Here is a 17,773-nt window from a genome sequence, read left to right as displayed (position 1 = left end):
GTGACAGGGAGCGAGGGTGACACAGAGCGAGAGTGACACAGAGCGAGGGTGACACGGAGCGAGGGTGACAGGGAGCGAGGGTGACACAGAGCGAGGGTGACAAAGAGCGAGGATGACACAGAGCGAGGATGACACCGAGCGAGGGTGACTCCGAGCGAGGGTGACACAGAGCGAGAGTGACACAGAGCGAGAGTGACACAGAGCGAGGGTGACACAGAGCGAGGGTGACACCGAGCGAGGGTGACACAGAGCGAGGGTGACACAGAGCGAGGATGACACCAAGCGAGGGTGACACCGAGCGAGGGTGACAGGGAGCGAGGGTGACACAGAGCGAGAGTGACACAGAGCGAGGGTGACACGGAGCGAGGATGACAGGGAGCGAGGGTGACACAGAGCGAGAGTGACACCGAGCGAGGGTGACACCGAGCGGGGGTGACAGGGAGCGAGGTTGACACCGAGCGAGGGTGACAGGGAGCGAGGGTGACACAGAGCGAGGGTGACACAGAGCGAGGGTGACACAGAGCGAGAGTGACACAGAGCGAGGGTGACACAGAGCGAGGATGACACCGAGCGAGGGTGACACAGAGCGAGGGTGACAGGGAGCGAGGGTGACACAGAGCGAGAGTGACACAGACCGAGGGTGACACCGAGCGAGGGTGACACAGAGCGAGGGTGACAGGGAGCGAGGGTGACACAGAGCGAGGGTGACACAGAGCGAGGGTGACACCGAGCGAGAGTGACACAGAGCGAGGGTGACACAGAGCGAGGGTGACACAGAGCGAGGGTGACACAGAGCGAGTGTGACAGGGAGCGAGGGTGACACAGAGCGAGGGTGACACAGAGCGAGGGTGACACAGAGCGAGGGTGACAGGGAGCGAGGGTGACACCGAGCGAGGGTGACACAGAGCGAGAGTGACACAGAGCGAGAGTGACACAGAGCGAGGGTGACACCGAGCGAGGGTGACACAGAGCGAGGGTGACACAGAGCGAGGGTGACAGGGAGCGAGGGTGACACAGAGCGAGGGTGACACAGAGCGAGGGTGACACAGAGCGAGGGTGACAGGGAGCGATGGTGACACAGAGCGAGGGTGACACAGAGCGAGGATGACACAGAGCGAGGGTGACACCGAGCGAGAGTGACACAGAGCGAGAGTGACACAGAGCGAGGGTGACACAGAGCGAGGGTGACACCGAGCGAGGGTGACACAGAGCGAGGGTGACAGGGAGCGAGGGTGACACCGACTGAGGGTGACACAGAGCGAGGGTGACACAGAGCGAGGGTGACACAGAGCGAGCGTGACACAGAGCGAGGGTGACACCGAGCGAGGGTGACACAGAGCGAGGGTGACACCGAGCGAGGGTGACACCGAGCGAGGGTGACACCGAGCGAGGGTGACACAGAGCGAGGGTGACACAGAGCGAGGGTGACTCCGAGCGAGGGTGACACAGAGCGAGGGTGACACAGAGCGAGGGTGACACAGAGCGAGGGTGACAGGGAGCGAGGGTGACACAGAGCGAGGGTGACACAGAGCGAGGATGACACAGAGCGAGGGTGACACAGAGCGAGGGTGACACAGAGCGAGGGTGACAGGGAGCGAGGGTGACACCGAGCGAGAGTGACACAGAGCGAGGGTGACACAGAGCGAGGATGACACAGAGCGAGGGTGACACAGAGCGAGGGTGACACAGAGCGAGGGTGACACCGAGCGAGAGTGACACAGAGCGAGGGTGACACAGAGCGAGGGTGACACAGAGCGAGGGTGACACAGAACGAGAGTGACACAGAGCGAGGGTGACACCGAGCGAGGGTGACACCGAGCGAGGGTGACACAGAGCGAGGGTGACACAGAGCGAGGGTGACTCCGAGCGAGGGTGACTCCGAGCGAGGGTGACACAGAGCGAGGGTGACACAGAGCGAGAGTGACACAGAGCGAGGGTGACACCGAGCGAGGGTGACACCGAGCGAGGGTGACACAGAGCGAGGGTGACACAGAGCGAGGGTGACTCCGAGCGAGGGTGACACAGAGCGAGGGTGACACAGAGCGAGAGTGACACAGAGCGAGGGTGACACAGAGCGAGGGTGACACAGAGCGAGGGTGACAGGGAGCGATGGTGACACAGAGTGAGGGTGACACAGAGCGAGGGTGACACCGAGCGAGGGTGACACAGAGCGAGAGTGACACAGAGCGAGGGTGACACCGAGCGAGGGTGACACAGAACGAGGGTGACACAGAGCGAGGGTGACACAGAGCGAGGGTGACACCGAGCGAGGGTGACACAGAGCGAGAGTGACACCGAGCGAGGGTGACACAGAGCGAGGGTGACACAGAGCGAGGGTGACACCGAGCGAGGGTGACACAGAGCGAGGGTGACACAGAGCGAGGGTGACAGGGAGCGATGGTGACACAGAGCGAGGGTGACACCGAGCGAGGGTGACACAGAGCGAGGGTGACACAGAGCGAGGGTGACACCGAGCGAGGGTGACACAGAACGAGGGTGACACAGAGCGAGGGTGACACAGAGCGAGGGTCATACAGAGCGAGGGTCACACAGAGCGAGGGTGACACAGAGCGAGGGTGACACAGAGCGAGGGTGACAGGGAGCGAGGGTGACACCGAGTGAGGGTGACACAGAGCGAGGGTGACACCGAGCGAGGGTGACACAGAGCGAGGGTGACAAAGAGCGAGGGTGACACAGAGCGAGGGTGACACCGAGCGAGGGTGACAGGGAGCGAGGGTGACACCGAGCGAGGGTGACACAGAGCGAGGGTGACACAGAGCGAGGGTGACACAGAGCGAGGGTGACACCGAGCGAGGGTGACAGGGAGCGAGGGTGACACAGAGCGAGGGTGACAGGGAGCGATGGTGACACAGAGCGAGGGTGACAAAGAGCGAGAGTGACACAGAGCGAGGGTGACACAGAGCGAGGGTGACACAGAGCGAGGGTGACACCGAGCGAGGGTGACACAGAGCGAGGGTGACACAGAGCGAGGGTGACAGGGAGCGATGGTGACACAGAGCGAGGGTGACACAGAGCGAGGGTGACACCGAGCGAGGGTGACACAGAGCGAGGGTGACAAAGAGCGAGGGTGACACAGAGCGAGGATGACACAGAGCGAGGGTGACACAGAGCGAGGGTGACAGGGAGCGAGGGTGACACAGAGCGAGAGTGACACAGAGCGAGGGTGACACGGAGCGAGGGTGACAGGGAGCGAGGGTGACACAGAGCGAGGGTGACACAGAGCGAGGGTGACAAAGAGCGAGGATGACACAGAGCGAGGATGACACCGAGCGAGGGTGACTCCGAGCGAGGGTGACACAGAGCGAGAGTGACACAGAGCGAGGGTGACACAGAGCGAGAGTGACACCGAGCGAGGGTGACACAGAGCGAGGGTGACACAGAGCGAGAGTGACACAGAGCGAGGGTGACACAGAGCGAGAGTGACACAGAGCGAGGGTGACACAGAGCGAGGGTGACACAGAGCGAGAGTGACACAGAGCGAGGGTGACACAGAGCGAGAGTGACACGGAGCGAGAGTGACACAGAGCGAGAGTGACACAGAGCGAGGGTGACAGGGAGCGAGGGTGACACAGAGCGAGAGTGACACAGAGCGAGGGTGACACGGAGCGAGGGTGACAGGGAGCGAGGGTGACACAGAGCGAGGGTGACAAAGAGCGAGGATGACACAGAGCGAGGATGACACCGAGCGAGGGTGACTCCGAGCGAGGGTGACACAGAGCGAGAGTGACACAGAGCAAGAGTGACACAGAGCGAGGGTGACACAGAGCGAGGGTGACACCGAGCGAGGGTGACACAGAGCGAGGGTGACACAGAGCGAGGATGACACCGAGCGAGGGTGACACCGAGCGAGGGTGACAGGGAGCGAGGGTGACACAGAGCGAGAGTGACACAGAGCGAGAGTGACACAGAGCGAGGGTGACAGGGAGCGAGGGTGACACAGAGCGAGAGTGACACAGAGCGAGGGTGACACGGAGCGAGGGTGACAGGGAGCGAGGGTGACACAGAGCGAGGGTGACAAAGAGCGAGGATGACACAGAGCGAGGATGACACCGAGCGAGGGTGACTCCGAGCGAGGGTGACACAGAGCGAGAGTGACACAGAGCAAGAGTGACACAGAGCGAGGGTGACACAGAGCGAGGGTGACACCGAGCGAGGGTGACACAGAGCGAGGGTGACACAGAGCGAGGATGACACCGAGCGAGGGTGACACCGAGCGAGGGTGACAGGGAGCGAGGGTGACACGGAGCGAGAGTGACACAGAGCGAGGGTGACACGGAGCGAGGGTGACAGGGAGCGAGGGTGACACAGAGCGAGAGTGACACCGAGCGAGGGCGACACCGAGCGAGGGTGACAGGGAGCGAGGTTGACACCGAGCGAGGGTGACAGGGAGCGAGGGTGACACAGAGCGAGGGTGACACAGAGCGAGGGTGACACAGAGCGAGAGTGACACAGAGCGAGGGTGACACAGAGCGAGGATGACACCGAGCGAGGGTGACACAGAGCGAGGGTGACAGGGAGCGAGGGTGACACAGAGCGAGAGTGACACAGACCGAGTGTGACACCGAGCGAGGGTGACAGGGAGCGAGGGTGACACAGAGCGAGGGTGACACAGAGCGAGGGTGACACCGAGCGAGAGTGACACAGAGCGAGGGTGACACAGAACGAGCGTGACACAGAGCGAGGGTGACACCGAGCGAGGGTGACACCGAGCGAGGGTGACACAGAGCGAGGGTGACACAGAGCGAGGGTGACACCGAGCGAGAGTGACACAGAGCGAGTGTGACAGGGAGCGAGGGTGACACAGAGCGAGGGTGACACAGAGCGAGGGTGACACAGAGCGAGGGTGACAGGGAGCGAGGGTGACACCGAGCGAGAGTGACACAGAGCGAGGGTGACACAGAGCGAGGGTGACACCGAGCGAGGGTGACACAGAGCGAGGGTGACAGGGAGCGAGGGTGACACAGAGCGAGGGTGACACAGAGCGAGGGTGACACAGAGCGAGGGTGACAGGGAGCGAGGGTGACACCGAGCGAGGGTGACACCGAGCGAGGGTGACACCGAGCGAGGGTGACACAGAGCGAGGGTGACAGGGAGCGAGGGTGACACCGAGCGAGGGTGACACAGAGCGAGGATGACACAGATCGAGGGTGACACCGAGCGAGGGTGACACCGAGCAAGGGTGACACCGAGCGAGGGTGACACAGAGCGAGGGTGACACAGAGCGAGGGTGACACAGAACGAGAGTGACACAGAGCGAGAGTGACAAAGAGCGAGGGTGACACCGAGCGAGGGTGACACCGAGCGAGGGTGACACCGAGCGAGAGTGGCACAGAGCGAGGGTGACACCGAGCGAGGGTGACACCGAGCGAGAGTGGCACAGAGCGAGGGTGACACAGAGCGAGGGTGACACAGAGCGAGAGTGACACAGAGCGAGGGTGACACAGAGCGAGGGTGACACCGAGCGAGGGTGACACAGAGCGAGAGTGGCACAGAGCGAGGGTGACACAGAGCGAGAGTGACACAGAGCGAGTGTGACACAGAGCGAGGGTGACACAGAGCGAGGGTGACAGGGAGCGAGGGTGACACTGAGCGAGGGTGACACAGAGCGAGGGTGACACCGAGCGAGAGTGACACAGAGCGAGGGTGACACAGAGCGAGGGTGACACAGAGCGAGGGTGACACAGAGCGAGGGTGACACAGAGCGAGGGTGACACAGAGCGAGTGTGACAGGGAGCGAGGGTGACACAGAGCGAGGGTGACACAGAGCGAGGGTGACACAGAGCGAGGGTCATACAGAGCGAGGGTCACACAGAGCGAGGGTGACACAGAGCGAGGGTGACACAGAGCGAGGGTGACAGGGAGCGAGGGTGACACCGAGTGAGGGTGACACAGAGCGAGGGTGACACAGAGCGAGGGTGACACAGAGCGAGGGTGACACAGAGCGAGGGTGACACCGAGCGAGGGTGACAGGGAGCGAGGGTGACACCGAGCGAGGGTGACACAGAGCGAGGGTGACACAGAGCGAGGGTGACACAGAGCGAGGGTGACACCGAGCGAGGGTGACAGGGAGCGAGGGTGACACAGAGCGAGGGTGACAGGGAGCGATGGTGACACAGAGCGAGGGTGACAAAGAGCGAGAGTGACACAGAGCGAGGGTGACACAGAGCGAGGGTGACACAGAGCGAGGGTGACACCGAGCGAGGGTGACACAGAGCGAGGGTGACACAGAGCGAGGATGACAGGGAGCGATGGTGACACAGAGCGAGGGTGACACAGAGCGAGGGTGACACCGAGCGAGGGTGACACAGAGCGAGGGTGACAAAGAGCGAGGGTGACACAGAGCGAGGATGACACAGAGCGAGGGTGACACAGAGCGAGGGTGACAGGGAGCGAGGGTGACACAGAGCGAGAGTGACACAGAGCGAGGGTGACACGGAGCGAGGGTGACAGGGAGCGAGGGTGACACAGAGCGAGGGTGACAAAGAGCGAGGATGACACAGAGCGAGGATGACACCGAGCGAGGGTGACTCCGAGCGAGGGTGACACAGAGCGAGAGTGACACAGAGCGAGGGTGACACAGAGCGAGAGTGACACCGAGCGAGGGTGACACAGAGCGAGGGTGACACAGAGCGAGAGTGACACAGAGCGAGGGTGAAACAGAGCGAGAGTGACACAGAGCGAGGGTGACACAGAGCGAGGGTGACACAGAGCGAGAGTGACACAGAGCGAGGGTGACACGGAGCGAGAGTGACACGGAGCGAGAGTGACACAGAGCGAGAGTGACACAGAGCGAGGGTGACAGGGAGCGAGGGTGACACAGAGCGAGAGTGACACAGAGCGAGGGTGACACGGAGCGAGGGTGACAGGGAGCGAGGGTGACACAGAGCGAGGGTGACAAAGAGCGAGGATGACACAGAGCGAGGATGACACCGAGCGAGGGTGACTCCGAGCGAGGGTGACACAGAGCGAGAGTGACACAGAGCAAGAGTGACACAGAGCGAGGGTGACACAGAGCGAGGGTGACACCGAGCGAGGGTGACACAGAGCGAGGGTGACACAGAGCGAGGATGACACCGAGCGAGGGTGACACCGAGCGAGGGTGACAGGGAGCGAGGGTGACACAGAGCGAGAGTGACACAGAGCGAGGGTGACACGGAGCGAGGGTGACAGGGAGCGAGGGTGACACAGAGCGAGAGTGACACCGAGCGAGGGCGACACCGAGCGAGGGTGACAGGGAGCGAGGTTGACACCGAGCGAGGGTGACAGGGAGCGAGGGTGACACAGAGCGAGGGTGACACAGAGCGAGGGTGACACAGAGCGAGAGTGACACAGAGCGAGGATGACACAGAGCGAGGATGACACCGAGCGAGGGTGACACAGAGCGAGGGTGACAGGGAGCGAGGGTGACACAGAGCGAGAGTGACACAGACCGAGTGTGACACCGAGCGAGGGTGACAGGGAGCGAGGGTGACACAGAGCGAGGGTGACACAGAGCGAGGGTGACACCGAGCGAGAGTGACACAGAGCGAGGGTGACACAGAACGAGCGTGACACAGAGCGAGGGTGACACCGAGCGAGGGTGACACAGAGCGAGGGTGACACAGAGCGAGGGTGACACCGAGCGAGGGTGACACCGAGCGAGAGTGACACAGAGCGAGTGTGACAGGGAGCGAGGGTGACACAGAGCGAGGGTGACACAGAGCGAGGGTGACACAGAGCGAGGGTGACAGGGAGCGAGGGTGACACCGAGCGAGGGTGACACAGAGCGAGGGTGACACAGAGCGAGGGTGACACCGAGCGAGGGTGACACAGAGCGAGGGTGACAGGGAGCGAGGGTGACACAGAGCGAGGGTGACACAGAGCGAGGGTGACACAGAGCGAGGGTGACAGGGAGCGAGGGTGACACCGAGCGAGGGTGACACCGAGCGAGGGTGACACCGAGCGAGGGTGACACAGAGCGAGGGTGACAGGGAGCGAGGGTGACACCGAGCGAGGGTGACACAGAGCGAGGATGACACAGATCGAGGGTGACACCGAGCGAGGGTGACACCGAGCGAGGGTGACACCGAGCGAGGGTGACACAGAGCGAGGGTGACACAGAGCGAGGGTGACACAGAGCGAGAGTGACACAGAGCGAGAGTGACAAAGAGCGAGGGTGACACCGAGCGAGGGTGACACCGAGCGAGGGTGACACCGAGCGAGAGTGGCACAGAGCGAGGGTGACACCGAGCGAGGGTGACACCGAGCGAGAGTGGCACAGAGCGAGGGTGACACAGAGCGAGGGTGACACAGAGCGAGAGTGACACAGAGCGAGGGTGACACAGAGCGAGGGTGACACCGAGCGAGGGTGACACCGAGCGAGAGTGGCACAGAGCGAGGGTGACACAGAGCGAGAGTGACACAGAGCGAGTGTGACACAGAGCGAGGGTGACACAGAGCGAGGGTGACAGGGAGCGAGGGTGACACTGAGCGAGGGTGACACAGAGCGAGGGTGACACCGAGCGAGAGTGACACAGAGCGAGGGTGACACAGAGCGAGGGTGACACCGAGCGAGGGTGACACAGAGCGAGGGTGACACAGAGCGAGGGTGACACAGAGCGAGTGTGACAGGGAGCGAGGGTGACACAGAGCGAGGGTGACACAGAGCGAGGGTGACACAGAGCGAGGGTGACAGGGAGCGAGGGTGACACCGAGCGAGGGTGACACAGAGCGAGGGTGACACAGAGCGAGGGTGACACAGAGCGAGGGTGACACCGAGCGAGGGTGACACAGAGCGAGGGTGACACAGAGCGAGGGTGACAGGGAGCGAGGGTGACACAGAGCGAGGGTGACACAGAGCGAGGGTGACACGGAGCGAGGGTGACAGGGAGCGAGGGTGACAGGGAGCGAGGGTGACACAGAGCGAGGGTGACACAGAGCGAGGGTGACACAGAGCGAGGGTGACACCGAGCGAGGGTGACACAGAGCGAGGGTGACACAGAGCGAGGGTGACACCGAGCGAGGGTGACACGGAGCGAGGGTGACAGGGAGCGAGGGTGACACCGAGCGAGGGTGACACAGAGCGAGGGTGACACCGAGCGAGGGTGACACCGAGCGAGGGTGACACAGAGCGAGGGTGACACAGAGCGAGAGTGACAAAGAGCGAGGGTGACACCGAGCGAGGGTGACACCGAGCGAGGGTGACACCGAGCGAGAGTGGCACAGAGCGAGGGTGACACCGAGCGAGGGTGACACCGAGCGAGAGTGGCACAGAGCGAGGGTGACACAGAGCGAGGGTGACACAGAGCGAGAGTGACACAGAGCGAGGGTGACACCGAGCGAGGGTGACACAGAGCGAGGGTGACACAGAGCGAGGGTGACACAGAGCGAGGGTGACACCGAGCGAGGGTGACAACGAGCGAGAGTGGCACAGAGAGAGGGTGACACAGAGCGAGAGTGACACAGAGCGAGTGTGACACAGAGCGAGGGTGACACGGAGCGAGGGTGACAGGGAGCGAGGGTGACACTGAGCGAGGGTGACACAGAGCGAGGGTGACACAGAGCGAGGGTGACACAGAGCGAGTGTGACAGGGAGCGAGGGTGACACTGAGCGAGGGTGACACAGAGCGAGTGTGACACAGCGCGAGGGTGACACGGAGCGAGGGTGACAGGGAGCGAGGGTGACACTGAGCGAGGGTGACACAGAGCGAGGGTGACACAGAGCGAGGGTGACACAGAGCGAGGGTGACAGGGAGCGAGAGTGACACAGAGCGAGGGTGACACAGAGCGAGGGTGACAGGGAGCGAGGGTGACACTGAGCGAGGGTGATACGGAGCGAGGGTGACACAGAGCGAGGGTGACACAGAGCGAGAGTGACACAGAGCGAGGGTGACACAGAGCGAGGGTGACACAGAGCGAGGGTGACACGGAGCGAGGGTGACAGGGAGCGAGAGTGACACAGAGCGAGAGTGACACAGAGCGAGAGTGACACAGAGCGAGGGTGACAGGGAGCGAGGGTGACACGGAGCGAGGGTGACAGGGAGCGAGGGTGACACAGAGCGAGGGTGACACAGAGCGAGGGTGACACCGAGCGAGGGTGACAGGGAGCGAGGGTGACACAGAGCGAGGGTGACACCGAGCGAGAGTGAAACAGAGCGAGGGTGACACCGAGCGAGAGTGAAACAGAGCGAGGGTGATACAGAGCGAGGGTGACACAGAGCGAGGGTGACACCGAGCGAGGGTGACAGGGAGCGAGAGTGACACAGAGCGAGGGTGACACAGAGCGAGGGTGACACAGAGCGAGCGTGACACCGAGCGAGGGTGACAGGGAGCGAGAGTGACACAGAGCGAGGGTGACACCGAGCGAGGGTGACACAGAGCGAGGGTGACACAGAGCGAGGGTGACACCGAGCGAGAGTGAAACAGAGCGAGGGTGATACAGAGCGAGGGTGACACAGAGCGAGGGTGACACCGAGCGAGGGTGACAGGGAGCGAGAGTGACACAGAGCGAGGGTGACACAGAGCGAGGGTGACACAGAGCGAGGGTGACACCGAGCGAGGGTGACACCGAGCGAGGGTGACACAGAGCGAGGGTGACACAGAGCGAGAGTGACACAGAGCGAGGGTGACACAGAGCGAGGGTGACACAGAGCGAGAGTGACACAGAGCGAGGGTGACACCGAGCGAGGGTGACTCCGAGCGAGGGTGACACAGAGCGAGAGTGACACAGAGCGAGGGTGACACAGAGCGAGAGTGACACAGAGCGAGGGTGACACCGAGCGAGGGTGACACAGAGCGAGGGTGACACCGAGCGAGGGTGACTCCGAGCGAGGGTGACACAGAGCGAGGGTGAAACCGAGCGAGGGTGAAACCGAGCGAGGGTGACACAGAGCGAGGGTGACACCGAGCGAGGGTGACTCCGAGCGAGGGTGACACAGAGCGAGGGTGACACAGAGCGAGGGTGACACCGAGCGAGGGTGACACCGAGCGAGGGTGACACAGAGCGAGAGTGACACCGAGCGAGGGTGACACAGAGCGAGTGTGACACAGAGCGAGAGTGACACAGAGCGAGGGTGACACCGAGCGAGGGTGACACAGAGCGAGGGTGACACCGAGCGAGGGTGACACAGAGCGAGGGTGACACAGAGCGAGGGTGACACCGAGCGAGAGTGACACAGAGCGAGGGTGACACAGAGCGAGGGTGACACCGAGCGAGAGTGACACAGAGCGAGGGTGACACAGAGCGAGGGTGACACCGAGCGAGGGTGACACAGAGCGAGGGTGACACAGAGCGAGGGTGACACAGAGCGAGGGTGACACCGAGCGAGGGTGACACAGAGCGAGGGTGACACAGAGCGAGGGTGACAGGGAGCGAGAGTGACACAGAGCGAGGGTGACACAGAGCGAGGGTGACACTGAGCGAGGGTGACACAGAGCGAGAGTGACACCGAGCGAGGGTGACACAGAGCGAGGGTGACACAGAGCGAGAGTGACACAGAGCGAGAGTGACACAGAGCGAGGGTGACACCGAGCGAGGGTGACACCGAGCGAGAGTGACACAGAGCGAGGGTGACACAGAGCGAGGGTGACACAGAGCGAGGGTGACACCGAGCGAGGGTGACACAGAGCGAGGGTGACACCGAGCGAGGGTGACACAGAGCGAGGGTGACACAGAGCGAGGGTGACACCGAGCGAGGGTGACACCGAGCGAGAGTGACACAGAGCGAGGGTGACACAGAGCGAGGGTGACACCGAGCGAGGGTGACACAGAGCGAGGGTGACACAGAGCGAGGGTGACACCGAGCGAGGGTGACAGGGAGCGAGGGTGACACAGAGCGAGGGTGACACAGAGCGATGGTGACACAGAGCGAGAGTGACACAGAGCGAGGGTGACACAGAGCGAGGGTGGCACAGAGCGAGGGTGACACAGAGCGAGAGTGACACAGAGCGAGGGTGACACAGAGCGAGGGTGACACCGAGCGAGGGTGACACCGAGCGAGGGTGACACAGAGCGAGGGTGACACCGAGCGAGGGTGACACAGAGCGAGGGTGACACAGAGCGAGGGTGACACCGAGCGAGGATGACACAGAGCGAGGGTGACACAGAGCGAAGGTGACAGGGAGCGAGAGTGACACCGAGCGAGAGTGACACCGAGCGAGGGTGACACAGAGCGAGAGTGACACAGAGCGAGAGTGACACAGAGCGAGGGTGACACAGAGCGAGGGTGACACAGAGCGAGGGTGACACAGAGCGAGGGTGACACAGAGCGAGGGTGACACAGAGCGAGGTTGACACAGAGCGAGGTTGACAGGGAGCGAGAGTGACACCGAGCGAGGGTGACACAGAGCGAGAGTGACACAGAGCGAGAGTGACACCGAGCGAGGGTGACACAGAGCGAGGGTGACACAGAGCGAGGGTGACACCGAGCGAGAGTGACACAGAGCGAGAGTGACACAGAGCGAGGGTTGCACAGAGCGAGAGTGACACAGAGCGAGAGTGACACAGAGCGAGGGTGACACAGAGCGAGGGTGACACAGAGCAAGGGTGACAAAGAGCGAGGGTGACACAGAGCGAGGGTGACACAGAGCGATGGTGACACAGAGCGAGGGTGACACCGAGCGAGGGTGACACAGAGCGAGGGTGACACAGAGCGAGAGTGACACAGAGCGAGGGTGACACCGAGCGAGGGTGACACAGAGCGAGGGTGACACCGAGCGAGAGTGACACAGAGCGAGAGTGACACAGAGCGAGGGTGACACCGAGCGAGAGTGACACAGAGCGAGGGTGACAAAGAGCGAGGGTGACACAGAGCGAGGGTGACACAGAGCGAGGGTGACACAGAGCGAGGGTGACACCGAGCGAGGGTGACAGGGAGCGAGAGTGACACAGAGCGAAGGTGACACAGAGCGAGGGTGACACCGAGCGAGGGTGACACAGAGCGAGGGTGAACAGAGCGAGGGTGACAGGGAGCGAGGGTGACACAGAGCGAGGGTGACACCGAGCGAGGGTGACACAGAGCGAGGATGACACCGAGCGAGGGTGACACAAAGAGAGGGTGACACCGAGCGAGGGTGACACAGAGCGAGGGTGACACAGAGCGAGGGTGACACCGAGCGAGGGTGACACAGAGCGAGGATGACACAGAGCGAGAGTGACACAGAGCGAGGGTGACACAGAGCGAGGGTGACACAGAGCGAGGGTGACACCGAGCGAGGGTGACACAGAGCGAGGGTGACACAGAGCGAGGGTGACACGGAGCGAGGGTGACACAGAGCGAGGGTGACACAGAGCGAGGGTGACACAGAGCGAGGGTGACACAGAGCGAGGGTGACACCGAGCGAGGGTGACACAGAGCGAGGATGACATCGAGCGAGGGTGACACCAAGCGAGAGTGACACGGAGCGAGGGTGACAGGGAGCGAGGGTGACACAGAGCGAGGGTGACACAGAGCGAGGGTGACACAGAGCGAGGGTGACACAGAGCGAGAGTGACACCGAGCGAGGGTGACACAGAGCGAGGGTGACACAGAGCGAGGGTGACACAGAGCGAGGGTGACACCGAGCGAGAGTGACACAGAGCGAGGGTGACACCGAGCGAGAGTGACACAGAGCGAGGGTGACACAGAGCGAGGGTGACACCGAGCGAGAGTGACACGGAGCGAGGGTGACAGGGAACGAGGGTGACACCGAACGAGGGTGACACAGAGCGAGGGTGACACCGAGCGAGGGTGACACCGAGCGAGGGTGACACAGAGCGAGGGTGAAACAGAGCGAGGGTGACACCGAGCGAGGGTGACAGGGAGCGAGGGTGACACAGAGCGAGGGTGACACAGAGCGAGGGTGACAGGGAGCGAGGGTGACACAGAGCGAGAGTGACACCGAGCGAGAGTGACACCGAGCGAGGGTGACACAGAGCGAGGGTGACACAGAGCGAGGGTGACACAGAGCGAGAGCGACACAGAGCGAGGGTGACACAGAGCGAGAGTGACACAGAGCGAGAGTGACACCGAGCGAGGGTGACACAGAGCGAGGGTGACACAGAGCGAGAGTGACACAGAGCGAGGGTGACACCGAGCGAGGGTGACACAGAGCGAGGGTGACACAGAGCGAGAGCGACACAGAGCGAGGGTGACACAGAGCGAGGGTGACACAGAGCGAGGGTGACACAGAGCGAGGGTGACACAGAGCGAGAGTGACACAGAGCGAGAGTGACACCGAGCGAGGGTGACACAGAGCGAGGGTGACACAGAGCGAGGGTGACACAGAGCGAGGGTGACACAGAGCGAGGGTGACACAGAGCGAGGGTGACACAGAGCGAGGGTGACAGGGAGCGAGAGTGACACCGAGCGAGAGTGACACCGAGCGAGGGTGACACAGAGCGAGAGTGACACAGAGCGAGGGTGACACCGAGCGAGGGTGACACAGAGCGAGGGTGACACAGAGCGAGGGTGACACAGAGCGAGGGTGACAGGGAGCGAGAGTGACACAGAGCGAGGGTGACACAGAGCGAGGGTGACACAGAGCGAGGGTGACACAGAGCGAGAGTGACACAGAGCGAGGGTGACACCGAGCGAGGGTGACACAGAGCGAGGGTGACACCGAGCGAGGGTGACACAGAGCGAGGGTGACACAGAGCGAGGGTGACACCGAGCGAGGGTGACACAGAGCGAGGGTGACGCAGAGCGAGGTTGACAGGGAGCGAGAGTGACACCGAGCGAGGGTGACAGGGAGCGAGGGTGACACAGAGCGAGAGTGACACCGAGCGAGGGTGACACAGAGCGAGGGTGACACCGAGCGAGAGTGACACAGAGCGAGAGTGACACAGAGCGAGGGTGACACAGAGCGAGGGTGACAAAGAGCGAGGGTGACACAGAGCGAGGGTGACACAGAGCGAGGGTGACACCGAGCGAGGGTGACACAGAGCGAGGGTGACACAGAGCGAGAGTGACACAGAGCGAGGGTGACACAGAGCGAGGGTGACACAGAGCGAGGGTGACACCGAGCGAGAGTGACACAGAGCGAGAGTGACACAGAGCGAGGGTGACACCGAGCGAGAGTGACACAGAGCGAGGGTGATACAGAGCGAGGGTGACAAAGAGCGAGGGTGACACAGAGCGAGGGTGACACAGAGCGAGGGTGACACCGAGCGAGGGTGACAGGGAGCGAGAGTGACACAGAGCGAAGGTGACACAGAGCGAGGGTGACACCGAGCGAGGGTGACACAGAGCGAGGGTGAACAGAGCGAGGGTGACAGGGAGCGAGGGTGACAGGGAGCGAGGGTGACACCGAGCGAGGGTGACACAGAGCGAGGATGACACCGAGCGAGGGTGACACAAAGCGAGGGTGACACCGAGCGAGGGTGACACAGAGCGAGGGTGACACAGAGCGAGGGTGACACCGAGCGAGGGTGACACAGAGCGAGGATGACACAGAGCGAGAGTGACACAGAGCAAGGGTGACACAGAGCGAGGGTGACACAGAGCGAGGGTGACACAGAGCGAGGGTGACACAGAGCGAGGATGACACCGAGCGAGGGTGACACAGAGCGAGGATGACACCGAGCGAGGGTGACACCAAGCGAGAGTGACACGGAGCGAGGGTGACAGGGAGCGAGGGTGACACAGAGCGAGGGTGACACAGAGCGAGGGTGACACAGAGCGAGGGTGACACCGAGCGAGGGTGACACAGAGCGAGGGTGACACAGAGCGAGGGTGACACAGAGCGAGGGTGACACCGAGCGAGAGTGACACAGAGCGAGGGTGACACCGAGCGAGAGTGACACAGAGCGAGGGTGACACAGAGCGAGGGTGACACCGAGCGAGAGTGACACGGAGCGAGGGTGACAGGGAGCGAGGGTGACACCGAGCGAGGGTGACACAGAGCGAGGGTGACACCGAGCGAGGGTGACACCGAGCGAGGGTGATACCGAGCGAGGGTGACACAGAGCGAGGGTGAAACAGAGCGAGGGTGACACAGAGCGAGTGTGACACAGAGCGAGGGTGACACAAGCGAGGGTGACACAGATCGAGGGTGACACAGAGCGAGGGTGACACAGAGGGAGGGTGACACAGAGCGAGGGTGACACAGAGCGAGGGTGACACAGAGCGAGAGTGACACAGAGCGAGGGTGCCACAGAGCGAGGGTGACACAGAGCGAGGGTGACACAGAGCGAGGGTGACACAGAGCGAGGGTGACACAGAGCGAGAGCGACACAGAGCGAGGGTGACACAGAGCGAGAGTGACACAGAGCGAGACTGACACCGAGCGAGGGTGACACAGAGCGAGGGTGACACAGAGCGAGGGTGACACAGAGCGAGGGTGACACAGAGCGAGGGTGACACAGAGCGAGGGTGACACAGAGCGAGAGCGACACAGAGCGAGGGCGACACAGAGCGAGAGTGACACAGAGCGAGACTGACACCGAGCGAGGGTGACACAGAGCGAGGGTGACACAGAGCGAGGGTGACACAGAGCGAGAGCGACACAGAGCGAGGGTGACACAGAGCGAGAGTGACACAGAGCGAGAGTGACACCGAGCGAGGGTGACACAGAGCGAGGGTGACACAGAGCGAGGGTGACACAGACCGACGGTGACACAGAGCGAGGGTGACACAGAGCGAGGGTGACACAGAGCGAGAGTGACACAGAGCGAGGGTGACACAGAGCGAGAGTGACACCGAGCGAGGGTGACACAGAGCGAGGGTGACACAGAGCAAGGGTGACACAGAGCGAGGGTGACACAGAGCGAGAGTGACACAGAGCGAGGGTGACACAGAGCGAGGGTGACAGGGAGCGAGAGTGACACAGAGCGAGGGTGACACAGAGCGAGGGTGACACAGAGCGAGGGTGACACAGAGCGAGAGTGACACAGAGCGAGGGTGACACAGAGCGAGGGTGACACAGAGCGAGGGTGACACAGAGCGAGGGTGACACAGAGCGAGAGTGACACAGAGCGAGGGTGACACAGAGCGAGGGTGACACAGAGCGAGGGTGACAGGGAGCGAGAGTGACACCGAGCGAGAGTGACACCGAGCGAGGGTGACACAGAGCGAGGGTGACAGGGAGCGAGAGTGACACAGAGCGAGGGTGACACAGAGCGAGGGTGACACAGAGCGAGGGTGACAGGGAGCGAGAGTGACACAGAGCGAGGGTGACACAGAGCGAGGGTGACACAGAGCGAGGGTGACACAGAGCGATGGTGACAGGGAGCGAGGGTGACACTGAGCGAGGGTGACACTGAGCGAGGGTGACACAGAGCGAGGGTGACACAGAGCGAGGGTGACAGGGAGCGAGAGTGACACAGAGCGAGGGTGACACCGAGCGAGGGTGACACCGAGCGAGAGTGACACAGAGCGAGGGTGACACCGAGCGAGGGTGACACAGAGCGAGGGTGACACAGAGCGAGGGTGACACAGAGCGAGGGTGACACCGAGCGAGAGTGACACAGAGCGAGGGTGACACAGAGCGAGGGTGACACAGAGCGAGGGTGACACAGAGCGAGGGTGACACAGAGCGAGGGTGACAGGGAGCGAGAGTGACACAGAGCGAGGGTGACACAGAGCGAGGGTGACACAGAGCGAGGGTGACACAGAGCGAGGGTGACAGGGAGCGAGAGTGACACAGAGCGAGAGTGACACAGAGCGAGGGTGACACAGAGCGAGGGTGACAGGGAGCGAGGGTGACACTGAGCGAGGGTGACACTGAGCGAGGGTGACACAGAGCGAGGGTGACACAGAGCGAGGGTGACAGGGAGCGAGAGTGACACAGAGCGAGG

The sequence above is a fragment of the Pristiophorus japonicus genome, chromosome 4 (genome assembly GCF_044704955.1).
Source record: "Pristiophorus japonicus isolate sPriJap1 chromosome 4, sPriJap1.hap1, whole genome shotgun sequence".
NCBI classification, from domain to species: domain Eukaryota; kingdom Metazoa; phylum Chordata; class Chondrichthyes; family Pristiophoridae; genus Pristiophorus; species Pristiophorus japonicus.
The sequence above is the reverse complement of the archived record's forward strand: the minus strand, read 5'-3'. Positions refer to the sequence as shown.